Below are 24877 nucleotides of genomic sequence, written 5' to 3'. Positions count from 1 at the left end.
GGATTTCAGTGAATTTGTGTTGGTTGATGTGTGAATTGCTCTGTCTCTATAAAACAAAACAGAAACAACCTTAGGATATAACATTCCATTTTCCAATTTTTTGATGCAAGCTTAGATTTAAGTTGAAGATCCTGACTTTAGAATTCACTTGTATATTATTGTCAGTGGATTCAAATAAAACTTTACTGATTTGTTTGCATATTTCAGAAATAAAATTGGCATATTGATTAAAACTGGTTTTCATGAATTTTGTTACAGGACAATTGAAATCAAAATGGCATACAAAAATAGGTTAGACAAGGTTTTTATGTTCAGTGGAAGTAAGTCTAAGTAGCTGTGAATATAATTTTTTGTAGTATGCCCTTTAGTACCGACTGTTACATGTTTTTGGTGGGTACAATTCTGCACCCATCTACAGTATGTTGTTTTTTTTCCCCCAAACCAAGCAGTTCTCTGACACCAGCTGGGTGTCCTACAATTCAACTGAATTCTGACACTATCTACCTGGAGGTACCTTCAGAACCCACAGTTTAAAAGCTCAGTCCTATAAGACTCCCCCATTCCCATCCCACTTCAGAGACCAGTTGAAAATCCAGGTTATCACCTGTGCTTCTGACCCACTGTCTATAGATTGGAGATTCCAATAGCTTGCTTCTTGGGTTCCATTAATTTGCTAGCGTGGCTCACAGAACTTGGAGAAACATTTTACTTACCATATTAAGTTTATTTTAAAAGGTTATAGCTCAGGAACAGCCAGATAGAAGAGATGCATAAGGCAGGTATGGGGAAAGGGCTCAGAACTTCCATGACCTCTCTGAGTACACCCCTCTCCCCAAATCTCTATGTATTCACCAACCCAGAAGTTCTCTGAACCCTGTCCTTTCTTGGTTTTTATGGAGGCTTCCTTATAGAGTCATGATTGATGACCATTGACCACTGGGGATTGATTCAACTTCCAGCCCCTCTCCCTTCCCTGGAGGTTGGTGTGAGAGGGTGGGACTGAAAGTTCTGACCACACGGGTTGGTCCTTCTGACAACCAGCCCCCATCCTTAGGTTACCTAGGGGCTTTCCAAATTCATCTCATTAACATAACTGAAGAACATCATTATTGCTCTCATCACTTAGAAAATTCCAAAAGTTTTAGAGCTCTGTGCCAGGAGTGGGGAAGAAGGCCAAATATGTATTTCTTATTATAAATTATAATATCACAGCGAGGGTATTGTAAATGATAATGCATATTAATGGTACCTTTCAAGGATCTCTTTCTAAAGAGGGGAACCCGTATTAGAATTGTGGGCTTCTGTGGAATACTTAGAAACCACTGACAAAGTTTTGATTTCTCTTAGGTCATTGTATCACAGGCTGGAGTCATGGGCATAATAGGTCATGCCCAGAAAATGGTAATTGATGAAGCACTTTCAGCTTGGGAGGAGATAATAACTGCTCTGCTGGTCTAGAAGCAGTTAAAATGTTAGAAAAAAACCAGTAGTTTGATATTATATTTCTTAAATAACTGGCTCTTTGATTTCCACATTGCTTTTCTCTTTTATAGGCACAGCCAAAGAGGAGGGTTCAGAGTTCTCTCTTGGGTCCTTTCTTATTTATCTAGTTGGTTGGAGAACATGAGAAAGGGAAGAGAAAGTACACTATAAGTTGGCTGAGGACACCAGCCCTCTGAAGGATAGGATTAGCATTTAATTAGAGGTTAGAAACAAATAGAGCTAAGTTCAGTTCCTGCCAAGTTTATCTTATTCGTATGGGGAGGATCAGCAAGATCTTTACAAAACGAAGTTCAAAAATACTCAGAAAAGACGGAGAGGTTGAACCGTTCACCATTTTAGAAAAGCAAATGTGAGTTTATGTTGGAAGGTACTTTAGCAGGAAAACAGAATATAGGCAGCTGTTATCTAGTTCTGCTTATAATTATTGGTCACACCTGGATTCAGGGCTGGTTTCTATAAGAGATTCTACAACTGTGAAGTCCAAAAGAATTTGGAGTATTCAGAGAAGGTCAAGAGTGCTTTAATGTTGGATGATAATACCATCAGTAAGGGCAAAAGAAGTCACAATTTTTGGTCTGGAAAAGAAGCTAAGCATTAAATGAACAAATCTTCAAATGTAGGATAGAAACTTGACTTACTCCACTCCTCCTAATGGCAGTAGAATTATAGAATCATATTTGAATGGACCCCTGGGACCTGTTACCTAACCTGTTACTTTATGCACGTATCTCACACATAACCTCCTTTATCCAAATATGGTTTCAGAGATTAGGATGTGGATATCTTTGCGGGGGCGGGGGGCATTTTCTAGCCTACAATAAATACCATCATGTTCAACCTCTTTTTCTACAAAGAAAGAAAAAGAAGCCCTGAGAAAGTAAATCAGTCTCCAGAAATGGTTTTATATTTTTTGAATGAATAGCTGGAGCAAGAAGACTCGTTCCAGCCCCTACTGTAGTGGAAGGAAGGGACTCTAATACCTTGCCCATGATTTATACAGTTGATATAGGGAGGCAGTAAATATAGTATGTTATAATGATCTTATTTATTTTGCTACATTTGAATTCTTGTTCTAATCTGTTCATTTATATCAGGTTTTATCAACATTGGTACTATTGATATTTGGAATGGGTAATTCTTTCCTGGTTGATGGGGGCAGAGGTGGGGCTGTCCTCTACATCCTGTAGACATTTATCAGCATCTCTGGCCTCTACCCACTAGATGTCAGTAACACCACTTCACCCCTTTCCTCCCTTCCCCCTAGTAATGAAAACAAAAAATGTCTCCAGACATTACCAGATATCTTTGGGAGGGGGTGCAAAATCAGCACCAGTTGATAAACTACTGACTTCTCTGGAAACATTAGGATTCAGGGTTTGTTTATTTTAAATTTTAACCTTATCATCTGCCTATTTGATCAATATCATTCTCACAGCCAAATGTTTAAATGTAATAATGTTAGTAAAAGGACAGCACTGTAGTAAAAGCACTGCAGATCACCATTGCCCTCTTCTTGATGGACCACAAATCTACCTTTGGAGCCAACTCTCTAGCACCTATCAATGTCATCATCTAGCTTGTTCTTTGTTTATAAGAGTATTTTAAGAGTGTTTGTCAAATGCCTTGCTGAAATCCAGATCCTAAGTCTGACACATTTTAATGATAATACTTTAAACAAAAGGATTAGAATGAGTTTGCCTAATCTTTGGCCTCTTCTGGCACCTAGTGATTATGGTTTTCTTTCTGAAGAGCTCACAAATAATCCTCTTATTCATCTGTTCTAGGGTCCTTTGGTGCTTAACTTTGAACTCACCAGTTTATGTTTGTGGAATCAGCCTTTCTCCCTTCAAAATATTTGTCCATTTGCATTCTTTTGGTATTTGATACTTTAACGCATAATTCTTAAAGTATTTGGAACCATAAATACAAGGTTATTTCTATAATTTCTCTTAAAACCTGAATATATGTCTCTATCTCTCTGTATCTCTAGATCTACAACTATATCTGTGTGGGAGACTTTAACATCTTTGAATCAGCAAAAGGCTTTCTTAGAATCTCTTCTCTGATTGAAACCTTGCCTCTGGGTGCCAGAATTACATATCCAACTGTCAATTTGGTATCTCCACTTGGATGTCTCAAACATAATTCAAACTATCTTGAACTTATGATTTCCAGCCCCAGCTGGGGTCTTCACTGTTTCTTAGCTTGTTGAAGGGCACCACCATCTGGTCAGTTCTGCAAACTGGGACACTAGAAAATAGTCATATGGATACCTTCTTACTCCATATCTAATCCATCAAAAAATTCAATGGATTATACCTTCTTTTTTCTTTTCTTTTTTTTTTTTTTGCGGTATGCGGGCCTCTCACTGTTGTGGCCTCTCCCGTTACGGAGCACAGTCTCCCGACGCGCAGGCTCAGCGGCCATAGCTCACGGGCCCAGCCGCTCTGCGGCATGTGGGATCTTCCAGGACCGGGCCACGAAGCCGTGTCCCCTGCATCGGCAGGCGGACTCTCAACCACTGCGCCACCAGGGAAGACTGGAGTATACCTTCTAAAAATACTTTTCGCATTTTCCCCTTCTTGTTAATTCCATTTCTCCCACACCAGTTCAAAATACATCGTTTCTCCCCTGGCCTAATGCAGTATTTCCTAATTGGGCACCACGAGTCTAATCCTGATAAACATGGTGGTGTTTTTGAGAGATAAGTCTTATTATACCGTCCCATCAACAAATGCCCTTTGTTCTGGGATAAAATCTCGACCATGGCTTAGAAAGTGAAGTCTGGGGGGCCTTGCCTACCTCTGCAGCTATACTGCACTCTGCCTTCTTCTTTACAGCACTTGAGCAGGCACGCCTTGCTTCCCTATTAAGAGGCTCCTGCATTCATAATTCGTCTGCCAGGCAGGCTCTTCTCTGCCATGCTGTTCTCCTAATTTAACACCCATGCATCTTCAGATCCCAGCTCAGTCATCTGTTCCTAAGGAGACCTTCCCCAACCACTTCCTCACACAATCCTTTGTTCCTCTAAATCAAATCTTCCTAATATATGCTGTCATGGCCCTGTAAGCTTCTTCTTCATCACACTTTGGAAATATAATTTTACATTTGTTTGGGTGACAATTGAATTAACACATCTCCTACACTAAATTGGTAAACTTTTTGAGGAAACAGATGCCACCTGGTTTTGCTCACTTTTAGACCCTTGTCACATTTTTATTTCTGTACCATGTTTATGTCACTTTTGTACCTCTTGCAAAACACCAAGCATATTGCATGAGCCTAGTATTTTATTTGATGAATCAGTGAAGGAATGGATGAATATTAGGCCCTGTTTCTTTGTAACATGTTTGTTCTACCCTTTTAAAATGAAAGATGCATTTTTTCAAAAGAGAAGAAGGAATGAAATCTGAGCTGATTTTGCTTCCTCTGGTCCAATTAATATAAAACCATCTGTACAGTGAAGGAAATTATCAACAAAATGAAAAGCAACCCACTGAATGGGAGAAGGTATTTGCAAATTATATGTCTGATAAGGCGTTAATATACAAAGTATATAAAGGACTCATACAACTCAATATAAACAAACAAACAAACAACCTGATTAAAAAATGGGCAAAGGAACTCCGTTGCTTGCCTGCCATGTTATTGAAATTTGGCTTACCTCATCTTCCTAGCAGAAACTGGGAAGTTTTGCTTCCTTATTTTTACTCTATGAATGAAGCTGTCACTTCTCTCCTTTATGCCTAAGCAGATCCTACCATACTTCATGAACTCACTTAGGAAAGTCCTGTCTTTGACTTGTAGCTCCAGACCATACTTTTCTCTACTGCTATGAATTCCTATGGTACGTATTTTCTAGATTATTAAGCGACAATGCCTTTTTTAAAAATAATTTTTTTATTTTGAAAAAAATTGTTAGATTTATGTTCAGTTGTAAGAAATAATACAGAGAGATCCCTTGTAACCTTCACCTAGTTTCCTCCAGTGATAACATCTTGCATTACTATGGTATAATAGCACAACCAGGAAATTGACACTGATATAATCCATCCATCTTAGATTTCACCAGTTTTACCTGTCTTCCTGTGTGTATGTGTATTTAATTCTATTCATTTTTCCACATTTGTAGATTCATATGATCACCACCATGGTCAAGCTACAGAACAATTCCATCACCTCAGGAATCTCTCTTCTTGCTCTCTTACAGCCATCCTCATCTCCCCCTCTACCTGTCTCTAACTCCTGACAGCCACTAATCTGTTCTCCATCTCTAATTTTTTCATTTCAAGAATGACATATAAATGGAATACTGTATGTAACCTTTTGAGTTTGGCTTTTTTTTTCCACTCTCAATGAATTTCCCTTGAGATTCATTCAAGATTTTATGAGCATAAATAGTTTGTTCCTACTTACTGCTGAGTAGTATTCCATGGTACAGATGTACCATAGGTTTTTTTTCAGCTTTATTGAGATACAATTGATAAATAAAATTGTAATATATTTAAAGTATACAGTATAATGATTTGATATACATATACATTATGAAAATTCCCACAATCGAGTTAACACATCCGTCACCTGACATATTTACCTTTTGTATTTCTTCACAATTTGTTTAATCATTCTCCTCTTGAAAGACATTTGGGTTTTCTCCAGTTTTTGACTATAATAAATTAAGCTGCTATTACATAAGTTTCTGTGTAAACAGAAGTTTTTATTTCTCTGGGATAGATGCCTAAGAATGCAACTGCTGGGTCATATGGTCACTGCATGTTTAGGTTTTTTGTGTGTGTTTGTTTTTGTTTTCAAATTGAAATATAGTTGATTTACAATGTTCTGTTAGTTTCTGGTGTACAGCAAAGGGATTCAGATACATAAATCTGGATATATATATTCATTTGTGTATATACTGTATATTTAAACACAGTATATATACATTCTTTTTTAGATTCTTTTCCATTATAGGTTATTACAAGATATTGATTATAGTTCCCTGTGCTATATAGTAGGACACTGTTGTTTACACGCATGTTTAGTGTTTATAAGAAATTACCCAGCTGTATTCCAGAATGGCTGTACAATTTTATAATCCCGTCACCAATGTATGAAAGATTGATTTTCTTTGCATCCTTGTCAGCACTTGGTGTTATCATGAGTTTCTATTTTAGCTGTTCTGGTGGGTATGTAGTGATATCCCATCATGGTCTTAATTTGTATTTCTTTAATGGCTGGCGATAGTGTACATGTTTTTCATGTGCTTACTAGCCATCTGTATCCTCTCTTCAGTAAAATATTTCTTTATCTCTTTTGTCTTTTTCTAACCGGATTGCTTGTTTGTTTTGTTGTGGTTAAGTTTTGAGAATCCTTTATATATTTTAAGTACTAGTCCTTTGTCTGATATGCAGTTTGCAAATATTTTCTCATCTTTTCATCCTTTTAACAGGGTCTTTCACAGAACAAATATTTTTAAATTTTGATGAAGTCTAGTTAATTCATTTTTTCTTTTATGAATATCGTTGGTTGTGTCAAGTGTAAAAACTCTTTGCTTAACCCTAGGTCCTAAAGATTTGCTCATATGTATTTTCTAATACATTTTATAGTTATTGTTTCACATTTAAGTCTGTGATGATTTTGAGTTAATATTAGCATAAGGTTTGAGGTTTAGGTTGATATTCATTTTTTGCCTATGGATATCCAATTACTCCAGCACCATTTGTTGAAAAGACTATACTTTTTCCATTGAACTGCTTTTGCACCTTTGTCAAAAATGAGTTGAGCATAATTGTGTGGATCTATTTCTGAGTTCTCTATTCTATTCCATTGATCTATGTGATTATCTCTGTGTCAATACCACACTCCCTTGATTACTGTAGCTATATACTAAGCCTTAACATTGGATAAAATGATTCGTCCTATTTTATTCCTCTTTTTCAAGATTATTTCAGCTATTCCAGCCTGTCTTTTCATATAAATTTTAGAATACTTGTCTATGTCTACAAAGTATGTTTCTGAGATTTAGATGGAAATTGCATTAAATCTATAGATCAATTTAGGAAGGGTTGACATCATTACTATGTTGAATCTTCCAATCTATGAACAATATTTCTCTCCTTTTATGTAGGCCTTCTTTGATTTCTTTCATCAGCATTTTGTAATTTTCTCCATATAGATCCTGTATTTGTTTTGTTAGGTTTATACCTAAGCATTTCATCTTCTTTGAAGAGATTTTAAATGACATTGTGTTTTTTTTTTTTTTTTTTTTTTTTGCTGTACGCGGGCCTCTCACTGTTGTGGCCTCTCCCGTTGCGGAGCACAGGCTCTGGACGCGCAGGCTCAGCGGCCATGGCTCACAGGACCAGCCGCTCCGCAGCATGTGGGATCTTCCTGGACCGGGGCACGAACCCGCGTCCCCTGCATCGGCAGGTGGACTCTTAACCACTGAGCCACCAGGGAAGCCCCTGACATTGTGTTTTTAAATTTTGTTTTCTGCATGGTCGTTATAAGTGAATAGAAATGTAATTGATTTTTGTGTGTTGATCTTGTATCCTGTGACCTTGCTAACCCCATGTATTAGTTCTAGAGCTTTTTTGGGGGTATATCCCTTGTGATTTTCTATGTGGACAATCAAGACAATGCTTTTTTCTGTGTTTATGTGTTTTTTAATCAACTGGATTATGAAGGCCTTTGGGCACTGTATGTTTGTATGATGCACAAATAGTAGGGGCTTAATATGTATTTATGTATGAGAGGCCCACCAATGGTAGCATTGTGATCTGTGAATTTCAGTGATGTTAATAATATCTCACTTTTGTTTTTCTTTATTTCCTTTTTCTTTTTCCTAAAAGAGCTAATTCACAATGCATTTATCTACATGCTGAAACTCCTGTTTTTCTTTGGAGTGCAGTGTACTTAATCTGTTTAGAACAGTTCTAATTTATTTACAACTTTAAGAGAACAGTGCCTTAGCACAGACTGAAACTGGATTTAATTAACATCTTTATGAAGTACTTGGATACTAACCTCTTTTAACTATCAGAGGAATGCCTATATATCTGATTCCATTTAGTCTTTAGCAGGTTCACAAAGTGCTGGAAACAGGATTTTTTGTTTTTTCTTGTGTAAGACAGGCAATAAGCTGTGCATTGGCTCTTTTTCTTAGTTCACTTGGCATTAATTGTCTTTCTATCCTTATGGCTTGGTTGAGGACTTTCGTATAGTATTTTTTATTACTTGTGCCATGTTTTTGTACCTATAACATATTTTTCAAGCATGCACCATCATTCTACACAAAAAAACACCCTCCTTTTCCAGTCTTTACAAAAGATACTTAATACCTGGCAGAATGTTAAAATGAAAAAGAGAACAGATGTAAGTAAAGAAACTCTATGGTTTAAAGTTAATAAACAAAGGAAGCAGTAGTAACAATCTCTTCAGAATACCTAGGACACCAGTTTGCAAATGATTAATAAAACTTAATAATATTATCTTCAACTTTATTAAAGCTTAATATTCTGCAAATATGTGCGATCAAAAGTTAATATCTACTTTTGTCAAAAGTAGGACTGGTGGCACTAGATGATAAAATCTGAAATGTTCTTATGGTTTGCTAAGACTCTACTAATGTAATTTATATATGTGAAGAAATGTAATAGAAAAGCCAGGAAGTCATAACCCAGAGATTGAGGGGGAACAGAATATGCCACCCCAAAATATGCCACTTTGGCATGTGGATTATTTTGAGTTGAAGGCAATAAAGGCCCAGCAGACTCAGGAAGAACTTTTTACCTTCCCCTTAACTGCCTAAAAATTTTTTTGTTTTTTAGATAGGGAGCCTGTACCAAGAAGAGAGCTATTACCAGAAATAACTTTTTATATCAGGAAGACTTATCTGCATGGCAAGGCAAACATTTGTTTACCAAGTATTTGCTCTTCTCATCTTCCTGTGAATTGTCTTCTTCCCCTTTGAAGCCCCAGACCCTTACCCTCTTCTTCTTCACTCAGGATGGCATATAAGCCTCAATTGCCTGAATGCCTTTGAGCCTCATGTCTTTATGGAGATCGTGTACCCACATAATTAAAGTGTTTTTCTTCTGTTAATCTCTTTTATGTCAATTTAATTATTAGGTCAGCAAAATAAACTAGAAGGGAAAGCGGGAAAAAAATCTTCTGCCCCTACAAGATTGTGCTCCCTAAAATAAGCCCTTCTCCCTCCAAATAAGACCAAGTAATACTGACAGTTATTCAAATATCAGTCACTCAAGATAGAATGTAAGTCAATTCAATTTGGCAAATGTATACTGAGTCCTTAGTGTATGACAGGATCTGTAGTATATACTGAAAGAGAAAGAGGCGTAAGACACAACCCTTCCTCTAGGTGTGTTGATACTATGCTTTCCCATCAGATTGCCTGGGAAGAAAGAAACCTTCAAGGCATGGTATGCAAGTTCCAACAATTTGTAATATGCAATATCCAAACAACGGAAAACAACTAGGCTAAACAGAATCATATATTCCTGAGGTGAACTGGCATTAATAATGAATGAAGGGAAGTTAAAATAATAATCACTGTAAATGTTGTGATTCTGATCATGAATCAGATTTGTAATATTGGGTTGACCAAAAAGTTTGTTCGGGTTTTTCCACAAGATGTTACGGAAAAACCCGAACAAACTTTTTGGTCAGCTCAGTACTTTTGAAACCTTTGTCATGAGCAACAGAATCAATCAGCGTGAGATGAACTTGACAATGCAAGTAGCAGTTCTGTGTTAATTTCTGGATGTAATAAATGAGACAATTTTTTTCATATTATTAAGAGGTACTGTAATTGATATTAGGACAGATTTGAATCAGGTCGATCTTGGTATGACATTGTTGAAGTTTATTAAATTTGGACCTTTTAAGATTTGATAGATAAGACAACCAGAGCAAGCATATTCCATACCCAGTTTCCCAATTGGAGCCAAGTAAATATGTGCAGGTGAAACAGTTATTCATTCAATGGACAGAATCTTTGTGTGGTTGAACATCTCCTTTGAATTGAGAAACAAAGACAAGTAGGTCATAACTGATGCCTTCAAGAAGTCAAAACTCAGTAGAGCAGATAGATTGATGTATGAGGTGTCTGATTTCAGGTTAAAATCCTAGGTGTGATTTTTCAGAACACTGTGAAAGAACCTCCAAGCATTGTTGACGTGAAATAAAGATAATTTCTACAGCACAGATGGGTTTATTTGGAATTAGCAGAGAATTGCAGTTTGGGGTTTTCCATCATGGTGGTCCATGTACAAGTTTCCACATAGCAAGGGAAAAGGAAACTTTTATAAAGGGGAAAAGGAAGTTGGGAGGACTGTAGTAGCCAAAGAGTCCATGGCCTTTCATTGGCTGAGTCCTTGCTAGGAAAGAAGCCTTTTTTCTTCCTATTGGGCTCTGCTGTCATCACAGCGTGTTAGAGTTCCCTTTTCTGGTTACCAGACTCTCTTTAATTGAGGTTTCAGTTTATTTATTTTTTACATTTCCCCCTCGCGATCAAGATCTTTCTCTAAAAGCCATCACTGATCAAGAGTCAGATTTTCTATTTTCAGCAGCTTTTTGTCCCTCAATGTTGAGAAGGATCTTTCCTAGGTGTAGTGTTTCATGTCATAGGTAAAGTACAGATTACAAACCTATTGAGATCACACGTGAGTAACACAAGAATAGGAGGAAGAACTCTCAGGCACTTTTTATCTAAAGTCCGTATGTTATTAAGATCATAGACATTGGCAATCATCTGAAGTGTTACATCATCACCAAGGGTTGGCAACAAACTTCCAACAGGCCTGGTCCAGGTATCTTGGGAAAGCTGTCTCATCAGATGCTGTTTGCTTCAATTCTGAGAAATCTTTACTTTTAGGTCATCAGATGATGTGAGGGTCCAGTCAGTGTTTGATGCTTTCTTTAGGTGTGTTATATGCATCCAAGAGTCTATCCCTTGGAGTTTGGTGGCATAAAGCTTGGTTAGAAGTACCTGATACGGGGCTTTCTGGTGACATTAATGAGAGTTCTTTTGGAGATATCTTTTCCAGTAGACAAAATCTCTAGGTTGCAAGATGTGATGTTTAAGGTCTTTGTTTCATGAGAATGCACTGTAAAAATATTGCTCTACCAAAACATGGTTACTTTTATTAAAGGCAGTTTTTATTTTAATAAAAACAATATTGGCAATATTCCTTTTTATCGGTAGTTGGTCAAAAGAAGCAGGAGCCAAGTGCATTGAGCATCCTGTGACTATCTCAAAGGGTGAGAGTTTATGAGTTTCACAAGGGGTGGATCTGAGATTTGGAAGGACCAATCACAATGCTTTGACCAAGGTATTTGGAGGACCTCTACAAATTTTTCCAGTTGAGTTTTAATAATGCTGTCATGTGTTCAATTAAATCAGAGGATGAGGGTGATAAGCACAGTGAAAGTGTTGTGAAACCAGCCAAACAGCACAGACTTTCTGAAGTACTTGTCCAGTAAATGAGGAGTTCCCCAGGTAGGCATAATCTTTTCCAAAAGGACTTTAGCCACAAAACAGGCAGCAGCCTGTCTTCAAGGGAAGGCTTCAGCTCACTATGAAAACATGCAGACCATGGCTAAAACATATTTATATCCATGAGATGGAGGAAACTGTATGAAATCCATGTGTCAGACCTCAAATGGTCCATTAGGTAGTTTAAAATGTCTGAGAGAACAAACAGGCTTTCTTGGATTGTAGTTTGGACAAGTGGGACAAGTGAGGTAGGCACTTTTTATGGCCTTGTTAATGTTTCTGCACCAGTACTGATTTATGAATGTTGTAATTTTGTCAGTGACCAGTGGTTTAATGCATGTACAGTGGTGATGAGTGGGAATTTTAGAGTCTTCTGTAGGACTGGGTTGTTATTTGGTCCAAAGCAAACTATTTTTATTGAACCAAAAATTGTTGAATTTTCAATCTTGTTTTTCCTTTTCTGAGGCCAATTGTTGGGCTTCCCTAGCCAGTTTTTCTAAGTTATTACTTGGGAAAAAATCCCTTTGGACCGTGACAGATGTTTGGCTGCTGTTGGTCCCTTTAAGGCCATCATTCCTTGAGGAAATATCAGCAAGGTGGTTTCCTTTAGTTTGCAGAGAGTCAAGTTTTAGAATGCCCCAGACTCTTAATAACAGGTAAAGCAGCAGGCAAAAGTATTGCATCCAATAATTTCTGAATATAGGGGCCATTTAACATTTTTTTCCACTGGAATTAAGGAATCCAAATTGCTTTCACAATATTCCAAAATCATGAATTACTTCAAAAGCATATCTACTATTAGTATAGATATTGTCAGTTTTGTCCTTGGCTAAAGTACAAGACCACGTAAGGGTGTATAATTCAGCCTGTTAGGCTGAAGTAGCCATAGGTAAAGATGCTGCTTCAACAACATCAAACAGAGTTGCAATAGCATACCCAGCACAATATTTGCCACTGCTGCCTTTTAAATAAGACCCATCAGTGAACCTTGAGAAGTCAACATTACCCAAGGGAGCTTCTTGCAGATCATCAAGAGGAGTTAGGAGGTAGTCCATCAGTCATCAGTGTTAAGCAGTCGTGAAGGACTTTGTCCGTGATGGAGGGGAGAGGAGCAGCAGGGTTAAGGTTACTACAGTGTAAAAGAGTTATGTGAGGAGCAGTTAACAAAAGGACTTTCTAGGAGGTGAGGCATCTGGCTAAGAAATGTTGAGTGTCAGGAGAATTCAGGAGAACCTCAACTTCATGAGGTATAAAAATGGCTATAGGGGTCCCCACAATGATTTTCTCAATAGTATTAACCCAAAAGGCAGTGGCCATAATGGCTGTAAGGCAAAGGGGGTATCCCAGTGCCACTGGGCCAGTTGCTGGTTCTAATACCCCATGAGTAGATGGGGTGCCCTTGTTTTTGGCTGAGTACCTCAAGGACATTCCCTTCCTTTTCATATACAAAAAGCAAAAAGGGAATCTGCTGAGATGCTGAAGGGCAGGTGGATTTATCGAACTCTCTTTTCAGGCCTTGAAGGCTATGTCTTCTGGTTGTTCCTATAAAGTTGGGTCAGGATTGTTATTGTTTAGTAAAACATATAGAGGTTTGGCCATAAGAGATAAATTTAGAATCCAGTTTTGGTAATAACCAACTAGTCTGAGAAAACCTTGCAATTGGTACTTAGTCTTGGGTTTGGGGAAACTTAGGATACCGTGAAGTCTTATCTGGATGTAGGTGTAGCCCTTATTCTGATATCAGATGCCCTAAGTATTGAACCTGGGTTTGGACAAACTGCAAGTTTTCTTTGGCAACCTTACATTCCTTTAAGACTAAAAGCTTTAGCAAGTGGATGCTGCTTTCCTGTGAGGAGCCTTGAGAAGGAGAGCAAAGAAGCAAATCATCCACGTATTGCAGCAAAATAGAACCTCTAGGGGACTTTACGTTATCCAGATCGGCTGTCAGGATTTGTGGAAAATAAGGACTCTCAGTAAAACCCTGAGGCATTATTGTCCAGGTGAATTGTTTTTCTTCCTGAGTGAAGGCAAAAAAGGTATTGGCTAGCTTCATTAGCTGGAATACTAAAGAATGCACTGCATAAATCAGTTACAGTAAATAATTCACTTCTGTGGGAATGGATGTTGGTAAGGTATGAACGTTATGAAAAGCAGGGTGTTGAGGGATTACAGTGTCATTTATTGCTGGGAGGTCCAGGACAAATCTCCAACCTTGGCCCTTAGATTTTCTTATGGGTAAAATTAGAGTCTTACAGGGGCTAGTACAGAGAGATAATGAGGCCTTGAGCCTTGTAATCTCTGTTACGGGTTTTATGCGTTGAAGGGCTTCTTTACTTATAAGGTATTGGTTAACACTGGGAAGAGGATTTGAAGGATCTGTTTGAATCTTGATGAGAGGTGTGCTGTGAATTTTGCCAGCATAAGTTGGAGATTTTACCCATAAGAAAGGTGGTAGCTGATTCAATAAGGACAAATGATCAGTGTTTCCAAAATCAGCTCTAGTACCATCAGAAATGGAACAAATAAAAGATGTCAGAAGGTCATTTAATTCATCTTCTTGGGTACTTTTATGACTACTGTCAAATTCTACAATTATTTCCTTTTTTGGGGAGAAAGAAATTCTGGCATGATACTTCTCTAGGAAGTCTCGGCTTAATAAATGAGTAGGAGCTGAGGGACTAAGGAGAAAATGGTGTGTATCGCTCAAAGGGCCTAATCAAAAGGGAACAGGTTCAGAGATAGGAACCTCTTGAGGTTCATTGGAAATCCCCATTATTTGAACTGTTTTAGTACTCTGAGGCAGGGGCTGTTTTACAGCAGTGAGGTTGAGCACTGAGAGAGGCTCCAGCGTCACTTAGGACTGGAAGAGATTCATCCCCAAACTGGAGAAATGTTTCTCCAAGCTGAGTAAGAGGGAGGATTGGGAAAACCTCCTGCAGTTCCTTGGAGCCCTGTCACTGAGAGCTGGGAGCAGTTGGAAGGCAGGTTAGAGGACTGAAGGGTCTAAAAGTATTTACATTTGTAACAATCTCTTTTCCAGTGTCCTGGATCTTTGCAAAAATAGCAGAAACTAGGAGGATTTTGGTTTCATTTAGGAGCCTTTATTTTCTGGAGGTGAAGATTAAGAATCTTCGCAGTCTTACTCTTAGGTGACTTATCTAGATTGTGAGAGAGCTGGTTTGCCAGATTAACTAAATCTGGAATGGACATTTTCCAATTCCATCCTGGTCCTTTTTACTAGAAAGGAAAGATCCCAGTTCAGTCCATTAATAAATGTAGAGTTAAAAACTACCTGGCAGAATCAACGTCTGAAGGAAGACCAAGATTTTCTTTAAAAATAATCTGAGTGGGAAGAACGGCAGCCTGGAAAGGGCATGGGAGCTCCGAGCCCTCTCCCCATACCTTGCCCTCTGGATCTCTGCCACCTGGCTGTTCCTGAGTTTTATCTTTCGTAATGAGCCGGTGATTCTAGAACTTATGGGGACAGAAGACAGGGGCCCTAGGCCCTAAGGACAAAGTGTGTGTCTTTCATTTGCGCACTGAGAACCATCCATCCCTCCCTGGCTGAGTCCAAAACAGAAAAGACCTGCCGCACCGTGGGTAAGCAGGAAAGTAGAGGTGAAATACGAGAGCCCAAGACCATCCAAAGAAGAGCATGGCTGACCGCATGGCACAGACATGCGTGGAAAGCTGGTGTGATGAGAGAGGAAGCCTGCAGCCTGGAGGACTCTAGGAAATTCCCAATACAGAGGAACAACTCCACTTCAAAGTGTCACGTGAAAAACTGCATCACTGTAATAGGAGAATCTTCCTTAAAAAAGGGACCCAGGCCCAAGGGATTAGAAGAAGCACAGCAAGGATTGAGGTGTCTCATTGGAAACCAGATGTGGACACATCTGGAGAAAAGAGATCATCCAGAGCAATGCTCAGAGAAAGCTGAACAATGAATCTGAGACTCCAAACAAAGCATTTCAGAAAAATATCAGAGTTACCGTTTGCGCCCTTAAAATTGCTGTAATAGACCTCGGCATTTTTGAATCTTTGTTCTACTAAAAGGTCTCCAGCTTGATGGACATCCACCCAGCATCTCGATTAGCTAGCTCTGCATGGGCACACGTGCTTCTGTGGTTCTGAGTGCACAGTCCAGAACACTGAGGACCAAACAAACCTTCCAGTACATACGGGAAATTGCTAGTGAACCACTTCTGTGACTGAAGATTTAAGCCATATGAAGGCAAGAGATGCCTATTCATCATCCCCACCCCTGCATCCTGCAGAGGCAACGCAACAACTGAAGAGAACTTTTCAGTGCACGTGCTGAAGACGTGAATTTCTCTTTTCATTCTCTGTAGGGTTAATTTCCAAAGATACAGCAGAATGTAACAGAACAATGAATCAGTGCCTGGCGGATCCGTAAGTCTTAACCAAGAGGCCTGACTGGTCATCTGCCAGATGATAGAGGAATCCCTCTTCCAATCATTGCCTTAACTCGATTTACAAAGAGCTATTAAAAGTACTGAAGGGAGGTTCCAAATCACCGGCTTTAAAAGGGAATATCCGGAACACTCATAATCCTGTTTTTTTCTAGCCAGTACCTTGTTTTGACCATATATTAACTGAGTATCTAGTTGAGTCCTTCTGTGTCTTTTCTATCAACACACCATGGTTTTGCACTTCTTAATCTGTGTCCAGTCAATAAATTTGTTTTTCATTGGGGGAAAAAAAAAAAAATCTGAAGTCAATTGTAATATTCATGAACAGGTTCATTAGAATTTTGTGGGCAAGGCTGAATTTTGTTCCAGTCAACAGACTTTGAAAAAGCCCTGGGAATTGCTCCATGAAGTTGCCTAGCAATTGCCTGAGCCTGATCACACAATAAGTTAGCGGGCTGGTCTCTCAGCTGTAATTCTAGAGATCTTTCAGGATTCTCCCAGGTAGTGGTTTTCACCCAGTGCTGGCCTGGCCTTCACTGAGAAGCATATAAACTAGCTGGTATATGTCAGAGGAACGAGTTTGATAAGTGTGAATGGCTATGTTGAATTCCTCAGCAAATCTGTGAGAATCTTCAATTACTTAGGGGAAAATCCTTGACTATGGCTTGCAGTTCAGCTTTAGTCCAAGGAATATAAGAAATTAAGGGTTTAGCTTCTGGATCCTCAGGCTTCATTTTATAGGCACAGGTTCTGACAAGTTCAGAGGAAAAGAGAGTGGGGAGAGTTTCAGTGAAAAGGGGAAGTTTGTGTGGGGGAATTGAGGGTACAGAGGAGGTATAGGCAACACAGAAGGGAAGGAGGAAGAGGACACTGGAGGTGGAGTTTGGTCTACAGGAGCCAAAGGAGAGAGATAAGATGGCGCAAAGAGACAGAGTCTGAGACAAAGTAGCCAGAGAAGAAGAGCCTGAGGCTCTGGGAGCCATTTTATCTTTCCTCAATTGTTTGTTTGCCTCAGTTAATCTTAAAATCTTCTTTGGCAGGGACACAATTTTATACCGCTGATAATGTTGGGAGGGAGACCTCAAAATACCAATTGAAGTAATAAGCATTCCACTCAATTTTGGAAAATTTTGAGCTGTTGTAGTCTAATTCAGTTTTAAGGAAATTAAGTTTGGGATTTCAAAACTTCCCTATAATGGCCATTGATATTCTAAATTGCCTTTGGTCAGGTCTGTTCATTTAGTTAGAAATGTGCCTGAGGAAGGACTGTGGTTTTTAAACATAAAATTGTCCAGAGCAGCTGTATGTGTGTGTGTGTGAAGATTTAGATAACCAGGGTCCCATTTCTCAGAGGTTTTTCTCTGGAGTAAAAGAACAATTTTCAAACAACTCAAACAGCTCAAGCAACTCAATTCAAACTGCTTGTAGGCTAATCCCAGCCGGTTCTAAGGAGACAGCTTGGTCCTGGAGGAGCCACACCAAAGCCTTTTTTAGCCAGTTTCCCAAGAATATCCCTTCCAGAGGAATAGGCTGAAGGCTGAAAAACTGGCAGCTTCAGAGATGCAACCTCTGTTTCTGAAAAAATGGGCTGAAGACATTTTCAGCCAGCTTTGATTAAAACAGTCTAATCTCAAAATCAGACCAAAGTGTCAATTGAGTATTCACATACAGAACAAGGCCTTACTCAGAAGGACAAAGCCTTTAAGCAGATCCGGAATAAAACCTGGAGAGCTTCAAATGCAAAGAGAGTGTGATCTTGGATTCAGGAGAAAGAGGTACCTTCAAACTCCAAGGCTGGCGAGAAAAGCAGTGCGCTCAAGGAACTCAATTTGTGGGTAAAGCATTTGTTTGCTCACCAGCCCTGGAGCCTTCGGGGATCTTCTCTGGTTCCTGTAAGGGCCACCAAAATGTTGACCTGAAATAAATAGACTGCCAGATATTTCTCTAGCAAATGTGAGTTTATTTGGGATCAGTAGAGAATTACAGTTTGGAGTCTGCAACCATGGCGAGATATGTGCAAGTCCCTGCATGGCAAGGGACGGAGAACACTTTTATAGGGAGACAAAGGAAGTTGGGAGGGTTTTAAAAAACAGAGTCCATGGTTTTTCGTTGGCTGAGTCCTTGCCAGGAAAGAAGAGGAGCCTTTCTTCTTCCTGTTGGGTTCTACTGTCATCACAGGGCATGAAAGCGCACCCTTCTGGTCTCCAGACTCTACTTAATTGAGGTTTCTGTTTATTAATTTTTTACAGTCCTGAATGTACTTATCTCCTTGTGGCATTCATTGTAAATCACACACACAGGCTTGTGGAGAAGAAGGAGTCCTATGCTAACCTCCAATAAAAGGCATTTGGCATGACAGTCAAGCACATGGGCAAAAGGCCAGAATGCCCAGGCTGTCAGCCCCACCAGTTACCAGCTGTGTGGCCATGGACACGTTATTCAACCTTCCTCAGCCTCAATTTTTCCCTTTTCTAAAATGGGGATAATAATAGTACATACCTCATAGGATTGTTAGGATGATTATGATTATGTGAGTTAATAAATGTAAATAAAGCATTTAGAATGGTCTAGAAGAGAAGAGACGGTGGCTGCAGAAAGAGACAGAGAGGCAGACTTCTGTTTGTGTAAAGGTTAGTCCTGTAGCACCTTAGATTTTTAGAATTGCAAAGTGGTGAGAGAGCAGAAATCAGATTGCCAGGGGTGAGAGGAAATGGGGGGGATAAGGAGTGAATGCAATTTTGGGAAAGGCAGAAGTGATCTGGACTCCTTTCTTAAAATTTCAGGGTTTCAAGAAAGATAGGGAGATAGTTATAGCTTCCGGAAACAGTACTATTCAGAGAAGGTTAGGACAGAAGAGGCCAGCTTGTTTGAAGGCGGAGGGTGGGTGAACAACCAAACAGAAGGAGATTTAAGAGGTTAGAAAAAAAGAATGAGTTTTAAATAATGATTTAAAAAAGATTTTTAGTTGCTTTTGTCTGAGAGGAATACATTTTCCTCTGCCTTTCTAGGTTCTTCTGACTATTCTAAGAATTAAATTGACATGAGACAGGTTAGCAGGAGAAAGGCAAACAAAAGTTTAATGACGTGGGTACATGGGAGACACCCAGGAAAACTTAGTAATTCACCAAAATGGCCAAAGCCCTCACCTTAAATACCCTCTTCAGCTAAAGACAAAAGAGGATGTTGTGGGTAGTGGTTTGGGACTTTAAAGGGGAGGAAGGCAATTCACATGGAGATGGAAAAGCAAATGTTTGGTAAAAAAATGTTTTCTGGGCCATGCAAAGACAATGGGACACAGAGTGGACTCTGCTCTTTAGGCCCTGCTGAGTTTCCTCCTCCCCACGGAGCCCATATTCTTTGCAGATACCTCTGGTGGTAGCTGTATTTAGGGAACAGGCCCTTTATCTAAATTCTTTAGGCAGCTAAGGGGAGTGTGAAAAGAAAGACTTTCTGTGTAGTTTGTTTCCTAAAACTAATCAGCCTAAAATAATACTTATGCCAAAGAGACACATTTTGGGGTGGCAGATTTTGCTCCCCTACACTTTGTTTTCTGTTCAAAATTTTCAATATATATATTCTCAAACATACACAAGAGTAGAGTCAATCTATAATTCCCCAGGTACCCATCATCCAGCTTTGACAACTGTCAACATTTTCAAAAATTTGTTTCATCTATTCCCCCCACACTGGAAAAAAAGTCGCCAAAGTCTTTTGAAACACATTGCAAGTAACATGTATCATTTCACTCATAATAATTTTGTATGTGTCTCTAAACTAATAAGGACCTTTGTTTTCACACCCATAATGCTATTATCAGACCTAAAAATTAACATCAATTTCTCACTGTCATCTAATACCCAGCCCCTATTTAATTGTCGTCAGTTGTCTCCAAGTGTCTTTTTATATACACCTTGTTTGCATCGGCATCAGTGTAAGGTCTATCCATTGCATTGGTAATTATTTCTTTTAAGCCTCTTTCAATTTCTAACATTCTTTCCCCCATAATCCTTTTCTCCCATGCCATTTAAAAATGTGGAGCCATTTATATTGTAGAATGTCTCATATTCTGCATTTGACTGATTATTTTCTTCTTGTGTCATTTAGTTTGTTGAAGGGCGATACATGATGGTTGAGATTCTGAGATGAATCATTTTTCTCCCTCTAAGGTGGAAGAAAGAGAAAAAAAAAAAGATTGAGATGAAGAGGAGAAAGCTGTGCATTTTGTGTTAAAGGGCTTCAGTCACGTTGGTAAAATGGAATGTGAACTTATTGTTAAGATAAAGATATGAGGGACTGTGGCTAGCAGTTTGAGGGCAAAAGTTTTGGAATAGAGTTTGAGGAATGTGACTGGGGATCAAATTGAGATGTAGTAAAGGCTTACCAAGGAATGATTAGAACTAAACTGGGGTTGATTAGCATTGCTTTATGTGAAAACAATCCACTTTTTTTTCTTGCCTTTATCCATTGCTGGCCAGTGACCTCCAGGTGTAGGATTTACTCAGGGTGGATAAGTGCCAAGGTGCGTACAGTTGAAGAATTGGAAACAGATTTGTAGGAATCAAGTGTGCAGCTGAACAAAAGGCTGAACTGGTTGAGCTAGGACGGATTTTGTGCTAATGATGTTGATGGATTATGACGAAGAAGGGATAATGGGCCAAAGAACTCAGTGGAAGACATGTAAAGATAAGAAATACGGTGGTTAGAAGGAGGGCTCACAGTCAGGGGAATATCTTCAAATGCCAGTGAAGTGCTGCAGCTCTGGGTAATTGATTTGAAACTGGAAGAAGAGAGTGTGAGCGGTCACAGGGTCTTCATCTCACTCCCACTTTGCTACTACTTTGCTGTGTGACCCAGGGACGGAAAATCCATACCACAAAAGGTTGTGGGGAGAATGAATGAGCTATTGTATGTATATAAAGCTTGGGGGGCTTAATAGGCTCTTACAAAACATCTATTGCTAGAATTGAGGTGGTCAAGGAAACATGAGGTCAGTGTGTCTTGCATACTAAAGAGATAAGCTGTTTGCTTAAGGATTTTGTCCATTAGAAAGTCATCAGTATTTTGTAGAGAAAGCCCATAAAAAATAATGAAGAACTCTAAATAATAATCATCAGTGCCAAATCAGGCAATTGGAGATACAATAAAGCTTAAAAAAAAAAGACTATTGTTTTCACACCTATCTTCAAACATACATACAGTGTGCCCATCCACACTGCATTCATACCTACAAACTCTCCATGTATTAGTGTGTTCCAGACAGATGATCATAATTTTGTAATCTCCTCCGATTTATGGCAGTGCAATAAAAAATTAGGTATTCTGGCTGGGTGAACCAGATATTCATGAGTCTAATCAAGGCTGTTTTTAAGTAAAACACATTGAACCAAGCCTGTTTTCAGATTCCATTCTCCTATCTTTCACTATTCATAATCTAGCAGAAAATTCAGAAGAGCCTCTTTGAGGTAAAATGTCATTGAATACCCAGTCTATATGGGAGGCCAGAAGGAGTGCTATTTAAAATCACCTCTGATTAAGGTAAATAATGAACAGATCATCTCACAGAAAAGCTCATTTCTGGCTAATTCCTAGTTCTTAGGAAAGGGTTAATAGGGAAGGGTGAGGCAAATCCAACCATTTCCAGCTCAAGCATTTTTTTAAACATTGAAAGACTGATCTGCAAGTTTATGAATACAAATGTACCAGACAGTCATCTCCTAAGCTTCACAAATGGCCTTGGCTGCCACTAAGTGGGTGGGAAATGAATGGGGAAGAATGAGAAGGGTGCTGCTTTGTTTGTGTGGTACACAGTATTACCCTGATGAAAAATGCTGGCAAGCTTCCGCCTTTCAAGATGCTTGTGAGACTCTGCTGCCTGTGTTTTATCTTTGGGTGTTACCATGGCTACTGATGAAAGAAATGAAAACTCAAAGGTGGAGGGAAGTAGACAGATTAGTGGGTGGAAGAAACAGGGAAAACAATCTCACCAGCCAAGCATCTGGGAAGATTTATTGTTGAAGGTCTTGATTGCAGATCCCACTGCGTATACTGTATATTCAAACATCCACTCTGAAGCCAATTATCTTTTTGAATAAAGCTCCGTAAAGGACTACACTAGAAATCAATTGACTTGCTCTTGTGCAACTTCCTTTTATTTCGTACTGGGGACTGTAAGAAAGTAAGGAATTTACCTTCGAACCTCAGCTCTGCACTTTCCAGCTATTTGGCTTTGGCCAAGGTATTTAACTTCTTGGAATTCCAGTTTACCTGTAAAATGCGTGTAACATACTAAACTCTTTGTGTTTTTAGAGACTAACGTGTGTACTATGATTGGTAAGGCCCACTTTGGGTTAGTTTTTATTCTGTTCCTTATAGAGTAAGAACTGGTTGTGACAACACAATCCGCTTGTCTGTTTTTTCCCAGTCTTCCTTCAGAGAAGTGCATATGTGGAATCTGTTTCACTAAAGTGATGTATTGGGTTGGCCAAAAAGTTCATTCGGGTTTTTCGTAACATCTTATGGAAAAACCCGAACTTTTTGGCCAACCCAGTATTATGGCTGATAAAAGCTAGTGAGTGAACAAACTATACCCCCAGCTTATCCATGGACAATTCTTACCCTCTGGCCAGGCCTAGCTGAGGAGCAAGGCATACTCTATCACCGCTGGCTGCAACATCCCTGCCTTAAAAAGTTGGGTATAAAGAACAGTTTTATAAATGGAGACATCTTTCCTTAGAACATATTTCCTGTTTCAATGCTCTATTTTCTTCTTTGATTAAAAGGAAATTGACAGTGGTATTTAACCTAGTTTCCCTTTAGCTGGTTCTGTCAAGTGGTTAGTTAATTTTATTAGCGACTTAAGTACATTAGGAAAATTATTTCTGTTTAAACTTATTGAAATAATTCCTTCATAGGGTGAAGGTTGCCTTTGAAATGTAATGCTCAGCTTCCCCCATCTCAATTTTTTTAGGTTATAAATATGTGTTTTCATATACAGTACTAAGTTTTCATAAGGTACACAAATGAGCAGTGTCTAATACTTTGAGCATCTTGTTAAATTAGACACAGAATATAGTCCTCTGTATGGGGAATAGTTGTCCATTATTTTAAACCTTGATAGTTATAGGTATCTTACACTTGTGGGCAAGTAATGTAAAATATTCTGGAGAGTAAGAAGAATGCATTCCATCTACATATGTTTTCCCCTTATATATGGTAGAAGTTGCTCTTCCCTTTCAATACCATCTACATAATTGCTGAATCTTACAGCTTATGACAGTGTTTTTTTAGATTTTGGGATGCAACCCATTAATGAGCCATGGAATCAATTTGGTGATTACAAGGACTATTTTTAAAAAGTGAAATGGAACAGGATAGAAAATATCAGAGTGCATTATATGTGCGAAGGTTAAGTACAAGTACTTCTTGACATTTTGCTTTGGTTATGTATTTACACTCTCACATGTGAATTGAGGTAAAAAAATTGATAGCCATTGACTACAGGGCTGTAGTCCAAGGCAAGTGGGGCTGAATAATGGAACCAGGCAAGGTTAGGATTTTATAACAAAATTTTCATCTCACTTATGGTGTGAGAATCTGTGATACCCATAAAGTACAGCTATTCTCTTAGCATTGGAATATTTCTCAGAACTTTCCACATTCCTGTTGAATATGCTACCATTTGACTAGTCACTAAGTTTCAAAACATTAGGGTCCTTTTTTTCTCATCTCTCTGTCTCTCATTCTTGACCTCAAATCTGGGTAGTGATGATTCTACCCTACATTATCCATTACAGCTTTCCCCTGCTCTCTCCTTATTGCCCCACCCTGGTTTCTTACCACCTCCAAACTAATTTATGCTGCCCAATAAATTATCCTAAAATATGATTCCAAATGATCACTTCTATACTCAAAAACTTTCAGAGCTCTCCTGATACCTAGTCAATTCCAAACTCGTTTGCTGCTATTTAAGGGCCTCATGATCTAACACTAGCTTACCTTTCTAGTCTTCCTGAACTCCAGCCAACTGGAACTTCTTGTTGTTCTTCTATATATGTCCTACCCTCATCGGTATAACTTTTTTCACATGGTTATCTCTTCCTGGGCACATATTTTTCTTCTGTCATTTCCCCTTTTTACTCCCAATTCCTTATCTCTTAGTCAGGTTTATGCCCAAATGTTGCTTTTTTCTTGACTTGTTTCTCCAGGTTGAGAGCATCCTTCCCACCTTTAAACTCTTGTTGCATTTTACCTGTATCAGTCTTAGGATGTGTTTAGGATACTTTGACTTCAGTTATTCATATACGTGACTGCTCTGCCTTTAGAGGAAATCATTTTCTACCCCCCACCCCACACCTCCTATTTATCACAGGGTCTTACAAGTAGTAGTCACTTAATCCATACTTGCTGAGTAAGCTGTAAAATGACACCT

This window comes from Grampus griseus (genome assembly GCF_964374135.1).
Source record: "Grampus griseus genome assembly, chromosome: 10".
Classification (NCBI taxonomy): Eukaryota; Metazoa; Chordata; class Mammalia; order Artiodactyla; family Delphinidae; genus Grampus; species Grampus griseus.
The sequence above is the reverse complement of the archived record's forward strand: the minus strand, read 5'-3'. Positions refer to the sequence as shown.